This window comes from Arvicanthis niloticus, chromosome 10, assembly GCF_011762505.2.
Source record: "Arvicanthis niloticus isolate mArvNil1 chromosome 10, mArvNil1.pat.X, whole genome shotgun sequence".
Lineage (NCBI taxonomy): Eukaryota > Metazoa > Chordata > Mammalia > Rodentia > Muridae > Arvicanthis > Arvicanthis niloticus.
In genome coordinates, this window is record NC_047667.1 from 1,774,177 (window position 1) to 1,797,252 (window position 23,076).

Sequence of the window (23,076 nt, forward strand, 5' to 3'; positions counted from 1 at the left end):
CTGGGTGTGGAAGTTGTACTGAGAATGTTATCAGTTGGAATATGGCTCTACAACTCTTTATCTTCAATGGTTGTTGTTTTCTGTAATGGTATCTGTCTCTTACAAAGAGAAGTTTGAAGCTTGAGAACTAAATTTACCTGTGTATATAAGAAAATATATTTAGGATATAATTAGGGACTGTGCTATTTTAGTAAAAAGATGGTTGTAGTCTATTCTCCACAATCTATGACTTCACTCAGCCTAAATAGTTGGCTACATTGCTAGTACCAGACATGATCCCCCCTTGTTGTCTTATTAGTCTAATTAGTCTAATTAGACATCTGGTATCTACCACCAAATTATAGCTGTCATTATTGTACCCTTAGAGTTATTATGCTACTTTGGTTACTGATGTAATCAATAGGCATCAAAATTAGATAGGACTGTTGGTTGCTTCCCTTCTTTGGAAGATTACATGGCACCTTCTGTACCAAGAAAAGTGTATGTCTGGAATGTGGTTTAGCTTAGTTCCAGCTTTGGAGCACCTGAGCCCTGTTTCAGAAGTGCCTGGTATATTTAGCAATAGAGGCTTAGCTTGTATGTCATAATTCTTGTTTTAACAGCATAAATCAGAATAAGATAACTCAGTGGTTAACATTGGTGACTTGCCCAGATCTTTATCCACCTAGGAGAAAAGCTTCAAAGAATCAAAGAATAACTACACAATATTATCTTGGATAGGTCACCTATGATGGAAAAAAACTGTCATGAATATAGGTAATGCTATGAGCTGGATCTCAGGCTTAATAAAAAGAAAAAGTAATCTGTACACCAGCATTCATCTTATTCTGCTTCATGACTGTGAACCTGATATAACCAGCTGCCTAAGTTCCTGCCATCATACCTGCCACTATTGAGAGTATGTTTTTCCTACCATGATATATAGTACCACTTGAATTGCTAGATGGACTAGATTCTTTATTCTTTCACTTTCTTTTATCAGATATTTGACCACAGCAGCAAGTAAAGTAAATAATAGAAGCAATCATGTGTAGCAATGAATGTGCAGGTGCTATTATTCTGAAAAGCAATGAAAGTTCATGCTACAAATATCAGTTAACTGTTGTGGTAGCTGCTTTAGTGGTCATCCAAGTCAAGTTGAGGTGAACTTCAGGTTTGAAACCTTTATGTGAAAGCACCTTTTTAGGAACACAATTGCTTTTTCATCTGTCTCCTTCTGATTTCCAAAGCACTATGTCTCCTACAAAGCATAAAATTTTGATCCAGTATAATTTTGGAGAAAATTTGTTAATACAAGCTATGATAATGATATAAGGACATAAAGAAAAAGACAATTACTTCCAGCTCTTAATCTCTCTATGGAATATTTGCAACTCTATTTATTTAAACAGTAAATGCCAGCATAGTTGGCATAGTCATTTGTACACTGGAATGTTCTTCTTCTTGAATTAGAAGAAAGCAAATTGATATATAACATAATATGCAGATGTTTCTATTATAAAATCAAGTCACTCAAAGCAAAGAAAGGAACACAGGTGTCAATAACTGAATTCAAGCTATACATGATGTCTTTCCCACAGTCACCTCCAACATGACATGAAGTCTTGATTCTGACTTACTTTAAGATGAGGTGTGTGTGTATTACCTTCAAGGGGAGCCATAAATGCAACCTTGTGGAAAATCTAGAATATATATACATACAAACACATGCAACATACACACACACAAATATGGTAATACTGCTTCTTGACGAATATCTCCTTTAATCATTAACTGTTGGAATCTTTCCTAAAGAAAGTTAAACATTTATATAACCACAACTACTGAATCACGTGAGAACATGCTCAGACTGCCTGATTGCTGAGTAAATAGTGAATTATTGCATATGTACAAGTGTTCCTAGTAATTCACTTAGATCTGGTTAATTGTTTTCATGAACACATAACTACCACAGACAAATGTAGTTGAAACCTGGAGATGTTCTGTGTATATGCTATGCAGATGTATAAAGATTATTTATATATATATATATATATATATATATATATATATATATATATATGTGTGTGTGTGTGTGTGTGTGTGTGTGTGTGTGTGTGTGTGTGTGTGTGTGCCTGTGCATGGGAAGGCCATTGGTCACCATGAGTTCTCTGTTTTTTGTTTTTTTGTTTTTTTGTTTTTTTGTTTTTTTTTTTTTTTTTTTTGGTTTAACCTTAAATTTTCAGACAGGGTTTTTCATTGAACTTAGGACTCATCTATTTAAATTTAAATTTAAGTTGACTATCTAATCAACAAGCATTCAGAAAACATCTGTATCTAGATACTTGTTCTGGGATTACAAGTGCACATTGCCACACAAGCATTTTTATTTGGTTTCTTAGATTAACTCAAGTCAGTATTCTTTCTTGCACTATCTAATCCACTGAACCCAAACCTGTGGATGACTTTCTTGGACAGTGTTGCTGTAGGTTAGACTTCTAGCTTCCTGATGTGCACTGTCTCCTTCTAACACTTTGACACTGGTAAAAATTAGATGCAACTAGATGCCCTGCATATCATGCTTCCCTGAGGAAGCCTCCCTTGTTTCCACCAGTGGTGTTTGTTTGGGAAAGAGTGCTAGAAAAATTGAGCTCTACCAGGCAAAATCTACTTTTCAATGGCTTAGGTAGGCTGAATCTGTGGAGTGTGTGATGTGTGGCACTGTTGGATGAGAATAGCAGAAGGACACTGATTGCTGTGGAGGCTAGATTTAGAGCCTAACAAAGCTTGTAGTTCAAATGAAGACATGGCATGCTTGGATGTAGAGGTTATCTAAACACCAAATGAGTTTCACAAAAGATCCTTTCTGTACTCTGCAAACATTAGATCAGGCTTTTTTTCTATACTCCTCTATAGAACTGCCAATATATGGAGTTGAGCATCTTTCTGATATGGAAATTACTTTGTGGGTCTTGTGTATAAATTGGTCTATTTCTTCCCCCACTTAGGCAAATAGTAGGCTGCTCATTCCTTTCTATATTTTAGGCAAACTGGTTCCTTTTGTTCTCCTGCAAGCCAAGCTGGCCTCAAAGTCAAAGTAGCCACAGGTAGCCCTAAAGTTCTGATTGTCTTTACTCTGCCTCCTGAGGTCTGAATTTTAGGTGTGCAATACCATGCCTAGTTTATATGCTGATAAGAATTTATTAGGGGTATTGTTTATGCTAAGCAAGCCTTCAACCACCTGAGCTGTGTTCTCATCTAATAGAAGACACTTTTAATATTCCCCAAGGTTCAACTTTCTCCTGTACTACTAACTGAAAATATTCTTACTAAATTTAAAATGTAGCCAACATCACTTTAGATTCTTTCATATTCCTGTCTTCTGTCCTTGGTATTTACCATCCCTTCTAGTTTCTTCCAGTTATTGTTGTTCCCCAGTAATTTCATTGTGCTCATTTCTCCAAGACTTTATAGTGTATCTTTGCACTTACAATGAGAGCACATTTCTTCCTCTCCTTGCTCACCCACATTCTGTGAAGGTATCATTTCCTTAGAATGATTTTTTTTTTTTTACTCCTTCTAAGAAGGACAGAAGCATCCACACTTTAGTCTTTTTGAGATTCATGTTGTCTATGAGTTGTATCTTAGGTATTGTGAGATTTTGGGCTAATATCCACTTATTAGTGAGTACATACCATGTGTGTTCTTTTGTGATTGGGTTACCTCACTCAGGGTATTTTCTAGTTCCATCCATTTGCCTAATAATTTTATGAACTCATTGTTTTAATAGCTGAGTAGTACTCCATTGTGTAAATGTACCATATTTTCTGTATTCATTCCTCTGTTGAAAGAGATCTGGGTTCTATCCAGCTTCTAGCTATTATAATTATGGCTTCTATGAACATAGTAGAGCATGTGTCCCTGTTTTATATTGGAGCATCTTTTTGGTACATGCCCAGGAGTGGTATATCTGGGTTGCCAGGTAATGATATGTTTAATTTTCTGGGGAACTGCCAAACTGATCCAGAGTGGTTGTACCAGCTTACAATCCCACCAACAATAGAGGAGTATTCCTTTTTCTCCACATCCTCACCAGCATCTGCTATCACCTGAGTTTTTGATCTTAGTCATTCTGACTGGTGTAACTCAAGGGACCAAGTGAGGAGACAAAGTGTGATACAGAGACTGGAGGAGCAGCCATCTGGAGACTGTGCTACTTGGGAATCAAGCCTGTGTGCAGTCACCAGAAGCAGGCACAGTTGTGGATGACAGGAAGTGCATGCTGACAAGAGCCTGATATACCAGTCCCCTGAGAGGCTCTGCCAGAGGTGAACACTCACAGCTAACTATTGAACTAATCATGGAGTCCCTAATAGGGGAAGTAGAGAGAAGACTGAATGGGGCTTGAGGCCCCATTGGAAGAAACAAACAATATCAACCAACCAGAGCTTCCAGGGTCTAAACTGCCAGCCTGGGAACATGATTGGAGAGACCCATGGCTCCAGCTGTATATGTAGTGGAGGATAGCCTTGTCAGGCATTGGTAGGAGAGGAGGTCCTTGGTTCCTTGAAGGCTGGATGCCCCAGTTTGGGGGTATTCGAGGGCGGGAAGGAGGGAGGAGGTGCATGGTTGGGAGGGGATAAGGGGTTGGGGGATGGGGAAAGGGGATAACATCTGAAATGTAAATAAAGTATCCAATTTAAAGAATAATGCAAATTTAAAAAGAAAATCTTTTTTTCTCTCTTTTGCTTTTTTATGCTTTTATTTTTTTTTGGCTAGACCCAAGGTCAATCTCACTTTAGCACATTCCTCATTGTAATAGTATTTTCCTATGTGTGTTACTTTCAATTCTATTCCAGAGTTTGGAAAGTGTATTCCTTTTCTCAGGAAGTTAATGTAATTATTTTTATAACTTTGTTTCCTAGAAGATGTTGATTTCTCCTTGCTCCACTCCCTAGACTCTCAGATAGCCTTTACAGTTAGCATTGGGATCTCAAAACATGAAACAAATGAGTTGGTCTGAGTCATGCTGACATATTTTTCTCTTTATTTTCATCAAGCTTAAAGTGGAATAATCCTAAAACTGAAGTCAGCACTGGGTAGTTGTTTATACTGAATGTCATATTGCTAGATAAAAGCAAAATTGCTTTTATTTGTTTACATTTCTATTGTTTTTCAGGGCAATGTCACCTTTTCCTGCTCAGAGCCATACATTTTCCCCATCACATTTGCAAACTCCATGAGCACTTACTTGCTGTTGCCTGGCACTCCCCAAATTGATGGTCTGTCCGTGAGTTTCCAGTTTCAAACATGGAATGAGGATGGTCTGCTTCTGTCCACAGAGCTGTCTGAAGGCCCAGGGACCCTGCTGCTCATCCTGGAGGGCGGAACTCTGAGGTTCCTGATTAAGAAAGTGGCAAGACATGGAACTAAAATCATTACAGGTATAGACTCTGCTGACTTCTGTAATCACCTGGCTTTTCTCCTCTTCTCTATTCCTCTCCTCCATCCCCTGTCTGACTTATTGTCTTCTCCCCATTCTCTTGTCTCCTCCCCTTTCCTTCCTGTTTCACTTCCCCTCTTCTTTTCTCCTATCCTTTGTTTATAATGGTTTATTTTTCAACTAAGTATAAGCCAAGGTTGAGTTTCTCGCTAAAACGTAACAAATCATACACAGGATGAAGTGTAGCCCAGTAGTGAAAAATATACTATAAATGTGAAGGGACTTTCCCTCCCTCATATGCATTAATTAGACAAACAAAAGCACTTAAGTTTGAATTAACCATGGGTAATTGAGCACGTCTTGTAATTGTTTCACTGTAGGATAATCAGAAACAGTAGATTTAGATTTTGCATCGAGGAATATTTAGTTTACACTATGCCATCTGTAGAGTGGCCTGCTTGGTCCTACATAGAGATCTCTCATATTCTGTGGTTGCCCTAGGAAAAGGCTGCATTTAAAACTTTATATATTAGGAAATGAAGAGTTACAAATGTCTCTAGAATAGCAAGTTCCAAAATGACAGAGGTGAGAATTCATTCACAATTTGTCTGGCTTGCATGTCTATTTTTACAATATCACAGAATTGTTTTACATCCCCCATATTGTATTCTATATTGATATGCAAGCTTTAACAATTGTACTTCTTAAATATATTTTAAAGGTATTAAGTATATACCATTATATGTGGCTTCAGGATATGATGAAACCTTTCTCAATGGATTTAAGTTGGCCGAAGTCTGAGAAACAGTCTTGTGCTTGTGTGTGTGTGTGTGTGTGTGTGTGTGTGTGTGTATGTGTGTGTGTATGAATGTGTGCATGGTGCATGTTGTCTATACTTCATTTGTGTGGATATGAATATACTTCATTTGTGGATATATCTGTAGGCACACTGAAGCCAAAAGATATTTTATGTGGAGTTACAGAGAGTTGTGAGCTATACAACAAGGGTGCTAGAAAACAAATTTGGAACCTCTGGAAAAGCACAAAAGTTTTAAGTCACTATGTTCTCTCTGGAGCTTCCAAAATAAATTTCTTTCTTTCTTTCTTTCTTTCTTTCTTTCTTTCTTTCTTTCTTTCTTTCTTTCTTTCTTTTTTAACTGCAAGCAATAAGCTTTTTATACCTATATCAGAAAAAAATGTAATTGTGGTTGCCAGGATCAAAACAATTGTAGTTTCTAGCATGCAATGACATTTGAAACCTATACAGAATATACAAGATTAGTGTCTGACCATAACCTATTAGTAGAAATCTGTATAGTTATTATCAAGATGAAGATATAAATTCTTAAATGGCATCAATTTACTTTGATTACAAATTTTAAGGTTTTTATTGCTGTGAGCTTCTTATTGATATAAAAGTGAGATGAATATTGTTACTCTCATGGGCATTATACCAGTATAACACATTTAGGAATACAAGGCTTAGACCCAGTCCTTCTTTAACTTTTTTAACTGTTTTGAAATGGTCAGCCTGTGAATTAAGGGACTATAGAAAATTCATGGCTTGGAGTTTATTGTTAGGGTATTTTCTCTGTTTTATTTAGAAATAACTGAGTAGAGTTAACAGACAACAGTCCAGATTACCTTACAGGGATAGTTGGTTTTCAAGATGTCACAAGTCCACAGAATTGATGTGACAAACATTTCTGTATTAATGTTCATTTTGATTAGAGACCTGTCTGCTTCTGACAGCTTCCTGTATTGAATTCTAAGAAGAAATTGAGCATCTTTAAAGTTACTCCAGTTGTGGTGAGACAGCCACTGGGCAAGAATTGCCTCTTTCCATCTACAGACAAATCACTGTCCAGAAAAGGACGCACTTGCAGAATAGTTGACTGATTATATCTACCAAGACAGAGTAATCAGCCCTTAATAATTCTGCAGCACTAAGGTCTGTCAGATGATCCTGGGCCAGAAGGCTGAAGATCAGATGCTCCAACATTCTGTAGTATAGGGACTGTCCAGGTGTTCAAAGGTCTCTATAAATTGGCTATGTTTTAGAAGCTATGCTTTGTGCTTCCCACAATTATAGTTAACTCAGTCATTCTGGATTTCTGATGGGGCTGAAAACTTATAGCCTCATATCCAATCCTGGCTATTTACTTTGAGAGAAAAGATTTGAGTGGATGGTCTTCAGCTGACATTCATTCTAAAGCCAAGGAAAAAGCCAGGTTCAGAACTAAGTGTTTTAGTTAGGATAGATGGCAGAGGTTCTGGTTAGTCAACAAAATGATGGACTGGGTATTAGGACTATCTTGTACTTCACTGGTACAAATTGGCATAATTATGCTCTAATTGTATATTTTGAGAGAAATGGTTTATTTTAACAGGAAGGGTAATATGTAGGAGGAGCTAAAGTGGGAGGAGTACTGAGAGGAATAGAAGGAGTAAGGAGAGGAGGAGAAGTAGGAGAGGAGAAGGTAGGTCATGAGAGAGAGAAAGAGGGGGGAGACAGGCAGGCAGGTGTTCATGTATCTCCACCAGTCAAAGATAGTTGATATATCTAGGTTGGGTAGTGGGTTACACCTCTGATTGAGCGTTATCAAACTTATAAAGCCTTTGATTAACATTTTTCTAAAAGTGTATAAATGCAAAAAGGAAAAGGGGGCATGGGATAGGGGTTTTCTAAGGGGAATGGGGAAAGGGGATGGCATCTGAAGTGTAAATAAAATATCCAATAAAAATGGAAAAAAAGAAAAATAAACTTATTTATAGTTAAATAAAACAATACCCAGAGAAATTAAAAAAATAGTGTCTGAGAAACTGCTCTGTCAAGACTCTGTATGCTTCACTGGCTTTTAGGGAACACAGATACAAATGAATTTTTTAAACATGAAATTGTAGATCTTCATTTTCTATCTTTCTTCACTGGCTTGATTTTATGAATATCTCCTGGCCGTCAAGTAGCACTGTGTTTTCTTAGATGGTAAGTACTGAATGAGCTTAGTCCAGTGGCTGAGGTACATGGATCAGTCAACAAACCCCGTGAGAAATATGAAGGTAAATAATCCAAGTCAAATCTTCTGTTGTAGTACACTGGACTATCATCCAGCACAGATTTTACTGCAATGCATTATTCTCTGTTTAGATGACATTCTTCTTGCTCTTGTACATGAATTTTAAATAGACTACATAAAATTAAGTTAAATAATAAAGAATACAAAATAATAGCCACAGTCTCGTTAGGTCATGCGAAAGTCTCAAGTGCATGTACATGGTAGGGCAGTGTAGCTGGGGGTCATTTTCTGTTCTACTGCATCACAGTCTAAGATATTCTTTTGACACAGGGTCTCTCACTGCAACTTCAGGGAAGAATTTATTTTAACATGACGTTTCACATCACAGTCCTAGCAGCAGGTACTTTAGGTAGCTCGTTGATCCCATGGAATCTACAGACCAGAAATGAAGAGAAATGAATACTTAGTTCAGGTTCTTATTTTTACACAGTCAGTATTACAGTCAGTGAAATGGTGCCACTAACACTGAGGATCAGTCTTCTGACCTCAATTGATCCAGTGTAGAAACTCTCTGGCAGACTTATGAATTCATTATAATCCTGTCAAATTTTTAGTCAATAATGACTGTGGTAGCATCAAAAACAGAAGCAATGGGTTTTTGTATCCTAATCTTGGGCATGGTGACCTATCACTTCTGTTATATTCTGTTCATTAGTTGCCAAAAAAATTTTGGCAGGTCAAGTTTAGGTGTATTAATTTGACAAACCTATCTTAATATAGTGCTGTGACCCACTGGGGATAAGCTGAGAATCTATTACTGGAAAGACAGGAAAAAAACCTACTATTTTCCAAAAATTAGAGACATATCAGTTAGAAAGTGTTTATATTTAAAGCACAGGACCCTGAATTCAATTCTAAGACACCATCAAACACTTTTTATGGTGGGATACACTTACTTGTAAGCCCAGCCCATTGAAATTAGGGACAGCTGTATCCCTGGATATGTTTCTGGCCAGCTAGCCTTATTCAGTAAATTTCAGGTCAGTGAGAGACCTTGTCTCAGAGGAGGCAGATTATGCCCCTTAGGGTGACACTTAAAGCTGTCTACTAGTTTCTATGTGTATGCTAACATGTGCTTGTACACCCTTCTTCACACAAACATTAACTTAAGAACTATTACATTTTTTCCAAAACTATGACAGCTATCAATAAAATAATTTTTAAAAAACTGAACCACTTACCATAGTTTTGAGAAGCTGATTGATAAGTGTCCATTCCCTCCTTATGTTGTCAAGACCCCCTAGTGAGAAAGGCCTCATTGCACATGGTTGTGAAAGCTACAAGCAGATCTGTGCAATCAGAGGAGTTTTGTAATATTTATTAGATTCCTGATAATAAAAACAAGTAAATCACTTTGAGTCATAACATTTTTCAACTTCAGTTATAAAGTTTAAACCATAATTCTTCTTATTTGGAATATATACATGTCAGCTGGCACTGAACTGTTGCTCACTAACCGGTAAGAAGTTTGAGCAAAATGATTTGTAATTCTTGGGTCGTAAAGGCAGTTTTACTATGATATAGGGCCTAGCAGTGGTCTTTTCTAAGGAACACAGGAACTGTTCTTGATATTAAGTACATGGCAGTCCACTAACACACATGTTCCAGTAAGAGAGACTTGTAAGAGCTTCCAGGTGACCCAGATATAAGGGAGAAAATGAACTATTATTTTAGACATGTCTCTTAAGTACTAGACCAAGTAGAGGGAAGTTAAGCAAGTAGCTAAATTGGCAATGCTTGTGAGAAAGCTAACCTATAATTCTTTCCCCAAGAAGACTTTTTTACACTTTGGAAAACTTTAAGTTTCTTAATGTGTCTTTCAAGTGTACTAATAATTTCTTTGTTCTCACATTTTCTACCCAGAAAGGGTGAGAGGGTTAAAAATGTCAAAACAAACACTATAGATTGTTCTTGCTTTAAATAGCCAAACAAATTTTGAAAAAAATGAGATCTTACTGGCTTGTGAGAGGAAAGTAATGTAAAAATAAATGCATTTGTCTCAGTAACTTGTATGTTTGTACATGTGGGTTGTATATGTGCTTTCCTATATATTCCAGGGTTACATGCACCTTTAAATATTCACAGAAGTGGGAGAGGGATGTAGAGCACCTGCTTTACCATTCTATGTTTTATCACTTTAAGAGGGAATCTCTCAGTAAACCTGGAACTAAGCTGGCAGCCACAAAAACCAAGGATTCTCCTGGCTCCATCTTTTATATAGTTGGGATTACAACGCCCCCATGTCATCACATGTGGCTTTGATGTACTTCAGATTCTATATCAGGTTGTTATGCTTGCCAGCCTTCTCATCTAATGAACAATCTCTTCGGAAAGCTTTAAGGGTCAGAAAGACTCCCCTTGACATGTGATATGTCCTGTAAAGCAGAGTGTGACACTGTTTATTGAGTGCCCAGACTTTCTATATTTCAGACTCAGCCATGATTTCTCATATCTCAGAGAGGGAAGTTGATTTATGAGGAAAGGATGGCACAGAGGTATTGGTTGCCTTTCTATATACAACTTTTCCTACAAGGACACTGCAGATCCAAAGTATTTGTTATCTTTTGCACTGAAAGTGAGAGAAAAATGTGAAAAGAAAATACATTTCCCACAGGGATTCTGAATTCCATTGCTCTGGATAATGGAATTTTATAAAGATGAAAGACATTAGAATCATATCTGCTTTGTACTTTTTCTTTGTTTCTTTCCTTGAAAGACATATATTTGAGGATCAGGTGAGAGAAAGGATACATTCTATATCTAGGAGTTAAGACTAGATCCAGTGACTATATCACAGGCCCTAAAGCTCAGGCTATACCTCATCAAAAAATGCATAGTGAAAAATCTCAGGTATTGTGAGTTTTTGGGCTAATATCCACTTATCAGTGAGTACATACCATGTGTGTTCTTTTTTGATTACCTGACTCAGGATGCTATTTTCCAGTTCCATCCATTTGCCTAATAATTTCATGAACTTATTGTTTTTAATAGCTGAGTTGTACTCCATTGTATAGATATGCCACATTTTCTGTATCTATTTCTCTGTTGAGGGACATCTGGATTCTTTCCAGCTTTTGGCTATTATAAATAAGGCTGCTATGAACATAGTGGAGCATATGTCTTTGTTATATGTTGGGGCATTTTCTGGGTATATGCCCAGCAGTGGTATATCAGGGTCCTCAGGTAACACTGTGTTCAATTTTCTGAGATACCACCAGACCACTTTTAATAGTAGTTACACCAGCTTACAATTTCACCAACAAGGAGGAGTGGAGCTCCTTCTCCACATCCTCACCAACATCCACTGTCACCTGTGTTTTTGAACTTAGCCATTCTGACTGGTGTGAGGTGGAATATCAGGGTGGTTTTGATTTGCATTTTTCTGATGACCAAGGATGCTGAACACTTCTTTAGGTGCTTCTCAACCACACGAGTTTCCTCAGTTGAGAGTTCTTTGTTTAGCTCTGTACCACACTTTTTAATAGGGTTATTTGATTGTCTAGAGTCTAATTTCTTCAGTTCTTTGTATACCTTAGATATTAGCCCTTTATCAGATGGAGGATTGGTAAAGATCTTTTCCCAGTCTGTTGGTTGCTGCTTTGTCTTATTGATGGTGTCTTTTGCTTTATAGAAGCTTTGCATTTTTATGAGGTCCCATTTTTAAATTCTGATCTTAGAACATAAGCCATTGGTGTTCTGTTCAGGAACTATTCCCCTGTGCCCATGTGTTTGAGTCTTTTCTCCATTTTCTCTTCAGTGTAGCTGGTATTATGTGGTGATCCTTGATCCACTTAGACTTGAGCTTTGTACAAGGAGATAAGTATGGATCAATTTGCATTCTTGTACATGCTGACCTCCAGTTGAACCAGCACTATTTGTTAAAAATGTTGTCTTTTTTCCACTAGATCATTTTATCTCCTTTGTCAAAGATCAAGTAATCTTAGGCATGGGGGTTCATTTCTGGGTCTTCTAATCTATTCCACTGATCCTCCTGCCTGTCTCTGTTCCAATACCATGCAGTTTTTTTTAATCACTATTGCTTTGTAGTACAGCTTGAAGTCAGGTATGCTGATTCCCTTAGAAGATCTTTTATTGTTGAGAATATTTTCCACTCTCCTGGGTTTTTTGTTATTCCAAATAAATTTTAGGATCCCTCTTTCTATCTCTGTGAAGAATTGAGTGGGAATTTTGATGAGGATTGCATTAAATCTGTAGATTGCTCTCTGCAAGATGGCCATTTTTAATATATTAATCCTTCCAATACATGAGCATGAAAGATCTTTCCATCTTCTGAGAGCTGCTTAGATTTATTTCTTCAAGGACTTGAAATTCCTGTCATAAAGGTCTTTTACTTGCTTGGTTAGATTCACACAAAGGTATTTCATATTATTTGTGACTATTGTAAAGTGTGTCATTTCCATAATTTTTTTCTCAACCTGTTTATCTTCTGAGTAAAGGAAGGCTACTGATTTGTTTGAGTTAATTTTATAACCAGCCACTTTGCTGAAGTTGTTTATCACATTTAGGAGTTCTCTGGTGGAAGTTTTGGGGGTCACTTAAGTATAATATATCATCTGCAAATAGTGAAAATTTGACTTCTTCCTTTTCTATTTATATCCCTTTGACCTTCTTTTGTTGCCTAAGTGTTCTAGCTAGGACTTCCAGTACTATATTGAATAGGTAGGGAGAGAGTAGACATCGACAGCCTTGTCTAGGGGGGGAGGGGAGGGGAGGAGAGGGAGGGGAGAGGAGAGGGAGGGGAGGAGGGGATGTAAGAGGGGGAGGGGGAGAGGAAGAGTGAGAGGGAGAGGGAGGGAGAGAGATAAAGAGAAAGAGAGAAAGAAAGAGAAAGAGAAAGAGAAAGAGAAAGAGAAAGAGGAAGAGGAAGAGGAAGAGAAAGAAGAGGAAGAGGCAAAAATACCCAGAAAAGGCTGACTGTCTCACAGAGTTAGCAAATAAGCTGTAGGTTCAGTGGGAAAGCCTGTCTCAAAGATTAAAGTGAAAAGTGAATGGGTAGCTATCTGATGTCAACTTCTGGCTTTGATGTGAACATGAACACTTGCATGTACACCATCAGGTGCACAAGTACATAAACACACATATGTGTATACTAAAATATGGAGAAGAAAATGTTGATAAATGTAATAATGCAATCTATTATACAAGAAAGAGTTAATAGCATTTATTATGGATAAATAAAAGGAGCCCAAGGGAAGGATGGCTCAGACAAGAAAAAACTATGGTCCCAGAAATGACAATATGTTCTTGTGAACCATGTGATTGACATTTCAAGATTGTTTTATTTCCTTATAACAATATTCTCTTCTTGGTTTTTACAAAATTTGAAAGTAGTTTTTAAACAGAGAGGTAAAAATAGATGATAGGACAGCTGAATTAGAATTCTGGGGTCTAGAATGCCTAAACTTCCAAGTCATGCCCCATTATATTTTGTATGTTTTACAGAAGAAGAAACAGTTCAGAAAGATTAAGAAATATGTCTAAGTAAATTCCTAGAAATTTGGAATTAAATTAAATTAAATTTCAGGGTTTTAAGTAAAGGGTGATAGGTAGAAAAATATCTTCAATAGGTTCATCCAGGGTTAACAATAGAAGGCTAAGGATCAATGTCCCAGCCTGGACTGTGGTCCTCCTGACTCTTTGTACAACTAATAACATTCTCTAACCACAGCTGACTCTGGTAAACCAAGAAATTAATACACAAAGCACAAATGACTACTTTTGACCTCTGCCCGTCCTGCAGGTGTGTGGACCCCGGATCCTGCCCGAGATATTCTGGAGGCTCCACAGATCCCACAGCCAGCTTTAGGTAGGAAAACCCACATACTGCCCTGAGCCCATAGCTGTGTGCTGTGAGTGCTCAGATCCCAGCAGATAACCTTCTCCCCGCCACTGAAGGCTGGCCCACCCCTTCCACCCCTCTTCCGGAACTGAGGCCTGGACCAGACCTCTGCCAGGCCTGCTGGTGTGTGGACCCCGGATTCTGCCTGAGACATACTGGAAGGTCCACTCAACCCAGAGCCACAGAGGAATAACTGAACTCAGAGCTTCAGACAACATATCCTGAGATATTCTAGAGGAAACACTGCACCCAGAACAGCAGACAACTAGCTGGACTGCCACATTAGAGGCACCATATCCTGAGGCATCGTAGAGGTACCACTGTAATCAGTGCAGCTGGAAAAGATCACAGAGACATCTGGACCCCTAGAAGATCAAACACAAGCTAGATAACTGGAAAGGCAGACTTCATTCAGAGACAGCAAGTACAGGGAGCACTAGAGTTAACCAGATGGCAAAAGGCAAGTGCAAGAATGTAAGCAACAAAAACAAAAGTGACATGGCATCATCAGAACCCAGTTCCCCCATTAGAGCAAGCCCTGAACACCCCATCACACCAGAAAAGCAGGATTCAGAATTAAAATCACTTTTCATGATGGTGATAGAGGACTTTAAGAAAGAAAGAAATAACACTCACAAAGAACTTAAGGAGAGCACTGGTAGACAGATAGAAATCCTTAAAGAGGAGACACAAAAATCCCTTAAGAAATTGCAAGAAAATGAAACCAAACAGGAGAAGGAATTAAACAAAACCATTCAGGATTTAAAAATGGAAGTAGAAACAATAAAGAAATCAAAAGGGGAGAATACCCTGGAGATAGAAAACCTAAAAAAAAAAATGATCAGGAGTCATAGACACAAGTATCACCAACAGAATACAAGAGATGGAAGAGAGAATCTCATGTGCAGAAGATACCATGGAAAACATTGACACAACTGTCAAAGAAAATGCAAAATACAAAAAGCTACTAACCCAAAATATACAAGAAATCCAAGACACAATGAGAAGGCCAAACCTAAGGATAATAGGTATAGATGAGGGGGGAAGATTCCCAACTTAAAGGACCAGTAAATATCCTCAACAAAATTATAAAGGAAAACTTCCCTAACCTAAAGAAAGAGATGTCCATAAATATAAAAGAAGCCTACCCTACAGAACTCCAAATAGTGTAGACCAGAAAAGAAATACTTCCCGCCACATAATAGTCCAAACATCAAATGTACAAAACGAAGAAAAAATACTAAAAGCAGTAAGGGAAAAAGGCAACGTAACATATAAAGGCAGACCTATAAGAATTATACCAGCCTTCTCACCAAAGACCATAAAATCCAGAAGATCCTGGACCGATATCATACAAACCCTAAGAGAACACAAATGCCAGCCCAGACTACTATACCCAGCAAAACTGTCAATCATTATTGAGGGAGAAACCAAAATATTCCATGACAAATCCAAATTTACACAGTATATCAACACAAATCCAGCACTTCAACGGATAATTGATGGAAAACTCCAACACAAGGAGTGAAACTACAACCTAGAAAAAGCAAGGAAGTAATCTTCCAAAAACCGTAAAAGACGGTAGCTACACAAACATATCTCCACTACCAATAACAAAAATAACAGGAAACAACACCCATTTTCCCTTAATATCTCTTAATGTCAATGGACTCAATTCTCCAATAAAAAGACATAGACTATCAGACTGCATACGTAAACAGGACCCAACATTTTGCTGCATTCAGGAAACACACCTTTGTGGAAAAGACAGACACTACCTCAGAGTAAAAGGTTGGAAAACAATCTTCCAAGCAAATGGTTCCAAGAAACAATCAGGAGTAGCGATTCTAATATCAAATAAAATCATTATTCAAACAGAAGTAATCAAAAAGGATAAAGAAGGACACTTCATATTCATCAAAGGAAAAATGTACCAAGAGGAACTCATAATTCTCAACATCTGAGCCCCAAATGCAAGGGCACCCACATGCATAAAAGAAACTTTACTAAAGCTTAAAGCATACATTGCACCCTACACAATAATAGTGGGAGATTTCAACAACTCACTCTCAGCTATAGACAGATCATGGAAATAGAAACTAAACTGAAACACAATGAAACTAACAGAAGTTATGAATCAATTGAACTTAACTGATATCTATAGAACATTTCATCCAAAAAAAAAAAAAAAAAAAAAAGAATATACCTTCTTCTCAGCACCTCATGGTACCTTCTCCAAAATAGACCATATAATTGGTCACAAAACAGGCAACAGATACAAAAAGATTGAAATAATCCCTAGTACTTTATCAGACCACCATGGACTAAGACTTGTCTTTGACATGGACAAAAACAACAGAAAGCCCACATAAACTTGGAAACTGAACAATACTCTACTCAATGATATCTTGGTCAAGGAAGAAATAAAGAAAGAAATTAAAGACTTTTTAGAATTAAATTAAAATGAGGACATATCATATCAAAACTTTTGGGATTCACTGAAAGCAGTACTAAGAGGAAAAATCATAGCTCTAAGTGCCCACAAAAAGAAATTGGAAAGAGCATACATTAACAACTTGACAGCAAACCTGAAAGCTTTAGAACAAAAAGAAGCTAATATACCCAAGAGGATTAGATGACAGGAAATAATCAAACACAGGGCTGAAATCAACCAAGTTGAAACAAAAAGAACTACACAAAATATCAACAATACCAGGAGCTGGTTCTTTGAGAAAATCAACAAGATAGACAAACCCTTAGCCAGACTAACCAAAGGGTTCAGAGACAGCATTCAAATTAATAAAATCAGAACTGAAAAGGGAGACATAACAACAGAAACAGGGGAAATTAAAAAAATCATCAGATCCTACTACAAAGGCCTATACTCAACAAAATTGGAAAAGCTGGATGAAATGGACAATTTTCTAAACAGATACCAGGTATCAAAGTTAAACAAGGAGCAGATAAACCACCTAAACAGTCATATAACTCCTAAAGAAATTGACACAGTCATTAAAAATCTTCCCACCAAAAAATGTCCGGGACCAGATGGTTTCAGTGCCAAATTCTTTCAGACTTTCAAGGAAGACCTAATACCAATCCTCTTCAAGCTATTCCATAGAATAGAAACAGAAGGAACACTACCCAATTCATTAAATGAAGCTACCATTATGCTCATACCTAAACCACAGAAAGACCCAACAAAGAAAGAGAACTACAGACAAATATCTCTTCTGAATATTGATGCAAAAATATTCAATAAAATTCTCGAAAACCAAATCCAACAACACATCAAAACAATTATCCATCAAGATCAAGTAGGCTTTATCCCAGGAATGCAGGGATGGTTCAATATTTGGAAATCCATCAATGTAATCCACTACATAAATAAACTCAAAGAAAAAAAAGCCCACATGGTCATCTCACTAGACGCTGAGAAAGCATTTGACAAAATTCAACATCCCTTCAAGTTAAAAGTCTTGGAAAGATCAGGGATTCAAGGCCCATACCTAAACATAGTAAAATCAATATACAGCAAGTCAGTAGCCAACATCAAATTAAATGGAGAGAAACTTGAAGCAATCTCACTAAGATCAGGGACTAGGCAAGGCTGCCCACTCACACCTTACCTATTCAATATAGTACTGGAAGTCCTAGCTAGAGCAATTAGACAACAAAAGGAAGTCAAAGGGAAACAGATAGGAAAGGAAGAAGTCAAAATTTCACTATTTGCAGATGATATGATAGTATACTTAAGTGACCCTAAAACTTCCACAAGAGAAATCCTAAACCACTTTAGCAATGTGGCTGGATATAAAATTAATTCAAACAAATCAGTAGCCTTCCTATACTCAAAGGATAAACAGGCTGAGAAACAAATTAGGGAAATGACACCCTTCACAATAGCCACAAATAAAATAAAATAAAATAAAATAAAATAAAATAAAATAAAATAAAATAAAGTAAAATAAAATATCTTGGAGTGAATCTAACCAAGCAAGTGAAAGATCTGTATGACAAGAACCTCAAGTCTCTGAAGAAAGAAATTGAAGAAGATCTCAGAAGATGGAAAGATCTCCCATGCTCCTGGATTGGCAGGATTAACTTAGTAAAAACGGCTATCCTGCCAAAATCAACCTACAGATTCAATACAATACCCATCAAAATTCCAAATCAATTCTTCATAGAGATAGAAAGAACAATTTACAAATTCATCTGGAATAACAAAAAACCTAGGATAGCAAGAACTATTCTCAACAATAAAAGAACTTCTGGGGGAATCAGAATTCCAGACCTCAAACTGTACTACAGAGCAGTAGTGATAAAAACTGCATGGTATTATTGGTACAGAGACAGACAGGATGATCAATGGAATAGAATTAAAGACCCAGAAATAAATGGAATAGAATTAAAGACCCGCAGACCTATGGTCACTTGATCTTTGACAAGGGAGCTAAATCCATCCAGTGGAAAAGGGACAGCATTTTCAACAAGTAGTGCTGGCTCAACTGGAGGTCAACATGTAGAAGAATGCAAATTAATCCATTCTTATCCACTTGTACAAAGCTCAACTCCAGTGGATAAAGGACCTTCACATAAAGCCAGATACACTGAAACTAATAGAAGAGAAGTTGGGGAAGACCTTCGAATACCTAGGCACAGGAGAAAAGTTCCTGAACCAAACACCAATGGCTCATGCTCTAAGATCAAGAATCGACAAATGGGACCTCATCAAATTGCAAAGCTTCTGTAAGGCAAAGAACACTGTCAATAAGACAAAACGGCAACCAACAGATTGGGAAAAGATCATTACCAATCCTACATCAGATAGAGGGCTAATATCCACGATATACAAAGAACTCAAGAAATTAGATGCCAAACAACCAAATAACCCCATTAAAAATGTGGTACAGAGCTAAACAAAGAATTCTCAACTGAGGAAACACGAATGGCCGAGAAGCACCTTAAGAAATGTTCAACATCTTTAGTCATCAGGGAAATGCAAATCAAAACAACACTGAGATACCACCTCACACCAGTCAGAATGCCTAAGATAAAAAACTCAGGTGATAGTAGATGCTGATGAGGATGTGAAGAAAGAGGAACAGTCCTTCATTGTTGATGGGGTTGCAAGCTGGTTCAACCACTCTGGAAATCAGTTTGGTATTTCCTCAGAAATCTGGACATAGCATTACATGGGGATCCAGCTATACCACTCCTGGGCATATAACCAGAAGATGCTCCAACAAATAACAAGGACATATGCTCCACTATGTTCATAGCAGCCTTTTTTATAAAAGCCAGAAGCTGGAAAGAACCCAGATGCCCTTCAACAGAGGAATGGATACAAAAAAATATGGTACATTTACACAATGGAATATTACTCAGCTATTAAAAATAATGAATTTGAGAAATTCTTAGGTAAATGGATGGAACTAGAAAATATCATCCTGAGTGAGGTAACCCAATCACAAAAGAACACACATGGTATTTATTCACTGATAAGCGGAGATTAGCCCAAAAATTTTAAACAACAAAGATTCATCTACCAGATGATATGAAGCTCATGAAGAAGAAAGAACAAGTGAGGATGCCTAGGTCTTTCATAGAAGGAGTAACTAAATTCCCAAGGGAGCAAATATGGAGACAAAATGTGGGACAGAATCTGAAGGAGAGGTTGTATGGAGACCATTCCACCTGGGTATGCATTCCATGTGCAGTCACCAAAAATAGAAGCTGATATGGATGTAAGGAAGGGAAAGCTGACAGCAGCCTGATAAGGCTGTCTCCCTAGAGGTCCCTCAGAATCTGACATACCCAGAAACAGATACTTGAAGCTATCCATTAATCTGATCAAAGGTTCCCAATGGAGGAGTTAGAGAGTAAACTCAAGGAGCCTTAAGGGTTGGTGGCCACCATGAGGAGAGCAACAATACCAACTAGCCAGAGCTCCCCAGGGTCTAAACCACCAGCCTAGGAGCACATATTGAGAGACACATGACTCCAGCAGTATATGTAGGGGAGGATGGCTGTGTTTGGCATAGGTGGGGGACAAGGTCATTGGTATCTTGAAGGCTGAGCACTGAGTGGGGGTGGACCTGAGGGTGGGGAAGGGGATTGAGGGGTAGGTGGGTGAACACCCTCATAGAAGCAGGAGGAGGGGGGATGGGATAAGGGGTTCCTGGTTGGTGGGGGGAAACGTGTTAAGGGGATAAAATTTAAAATGTAAATATTATATCCAATAAAAGAGGGGAAAAAAGAAAAGCAGTTAGGACCAACATCCTTAATAAAATGTAATCCCTCTTTAAAAAAAAATCTTGATACTAAAATTTGTTTTGAGAATTGTATATTGCAGAATGATCAGCCTTGGTGTATCTACTCAACAAGCAAGCTGGGCAGACCTGCTCAAACTTCTGAGGTCCGGGAATTCCATCTGGAGGTAGTGAAGACACAGCATCAGAGGATTGTCAATTAGCTCTTCCCCTCACTCCTCTTCTAATATCTCAATGCCCATAATCAGCTTGAAGAAGCTAATGAAGAGTCAGCGCCCCTATTCCCTGGGCTTGGGGACTAAGGTGGTAAATGTTGGGCTGTCTTTCTAGGGAAAATTAGTGGTTTTGTGAGAATAGAGAGTATTACCTAGGAGTTAATTGCATAGCCATGACCTATTAGTAGAATTCTGTATAATTAGTATCAAGATGAAGACATAAATTCTTAAATGGCACCAATTTACTTTGAATACAAATTTTAAGGTTTTCATTGGCATGAGCTTCTTATTGATATAAGAGTGAGATGAATATTGTTACTCTCATAGGCATTGTACCAGTATAACACATTTAGAAATACAAGGCTTAGACCCAGTCCTTCTTTAACTTTTTAAACTGATTTGAGATGATCAGCCTGTTTGTTAGGGGACTATAGCAAATTCATGGCTTGGAGTTTATTATAAGGGTGTTCTCTATGTTTTATTTAGAAATAGCTGAGTGGAGTTAACAGGCAACAGTCCAGATTACCTTACAAGGATAGTCGGTTTTCAAAACTTCAGAAATCCATAGAATTGACATGACAAACATTTCTGTATTAATGTGCATTTTTATTAGTGACCTGTCTGCTCTGGACAGCTTCCTGTCTTGGATTCTAAGAAGAAATTGAGCATCCTTGGAGTTACTCCAGTTGTGGTGAGACAGCCACTAGGCAAGAATTGCTTCTTTCCTTCTACAGACAAATTATTGTCCAGAAAAGGACACACTTGCAGAATAGTTGACTGATTATATCTGCCTAGACAGATAATCAGCCCTTAATAATTCTGCAACACTAAGGTTTGTCAGATGATCCTGGGCCAGAAGGCAGAAGAATAGATGCTCCAACGTTTTGAAGTAAAACGAGTGTCCAGGTGTTTAGAGGTCTCTATAAATTGGCTATGTTTTAGAAGCTAAGCTTTGTGCTTCCCACAATTATAGTTAACTCAGTCATTCTGGATTTCTGATGGGGTTGAAAACTTATAGCCTCATAGCCAATCCTGACTATTTACTTTATGAGAAAAGGTTTGAGTGGATGGTCGTCAGCTGACATTCATTCTAAAGCCAGGTTCAGAACTAAATGTTTCAGTTACGATAGACAACAGAGGTGGTGGTTAGTCAACAAAATGATGGACTGGGTATTAGGACTATCTTGTACCTCACTGGTACAAATTGGCATATGCTCTAATTGTATTTTGAGAGAAAAGTTTCCTTTTAACAGGAAGGGTGATATGTAGAAGGAGCTAAGGTGGGAGGAGTACTGAGAGGAAGAGATGGAGTAAAAAGAGGAGGAGAAGAAGGAGAGTAGAAGCTAGGTGATGAAAGAGAGACAGAGGGGGGAGACAGGGATACACATGTTCATATATCTCCACCAGTCAAAGATAGTGGTTATATCTAGTTTGGGTAGTGGGTTACACCTCTGATTGAACAATACCAAACTTATAAAGCCTATGATTAACAGTTTTTTTAAAAAAAATGTATAAATGCAAAAAGGAAAAGGGGGCATGGGATAGCGGTTTTCTAAGGGGGGGAATGGGAAAAGGGGATGGCATCTCAAGTGTAAATAAAATATCTAATAACAAAAAGAAAAAAAACCAAATGACTACTTTTCTGTCTTTATAGCATCCTAAGGGCTACAGACATGGTCTATCCAGTAAAGTATAAGGGACACTTTTAAAATATGAACGTAGCAGTGTGCACCAGTAATCTAGGGCTGGGGAAGCAAAGATGAGTTGATCCCTAGAGCTCTATGGCCAGCCAGCACAGCCAAATTGCCCAACTAATTCCATTGTGAGAACTTATATCAAAATATCAAGTTGAAGTGGCTGGCTGGAGATGTGGAGGCTCAGTAGCTAAGAACAACTAACTGCTAGCTACTAACTATTCTTTCAGATGACCCAGTTTCATATCCCAGCCTCAAGGGTTGTCCTGAAAGTAACAGAATTTATATGTTTTTCATAAGGATCCTAGACCCACACTCAACTCCTGAACATTTGCTGCCTCTAATTATCATGGAGTCATTAACCTTGGCAGGGAGAACAGACCCAGATGAACTTTTCAGGGAGAATACTGCCAGATAACTTTAGTGGGAGAATATTTTATGAATGGGAAACATGAATTAATATATATATTTGATAGCATACAAGTCTCCTGCCCTGCTGGCTGTTTAAGAGGCTGGTATTATGTCATGTCATCCTT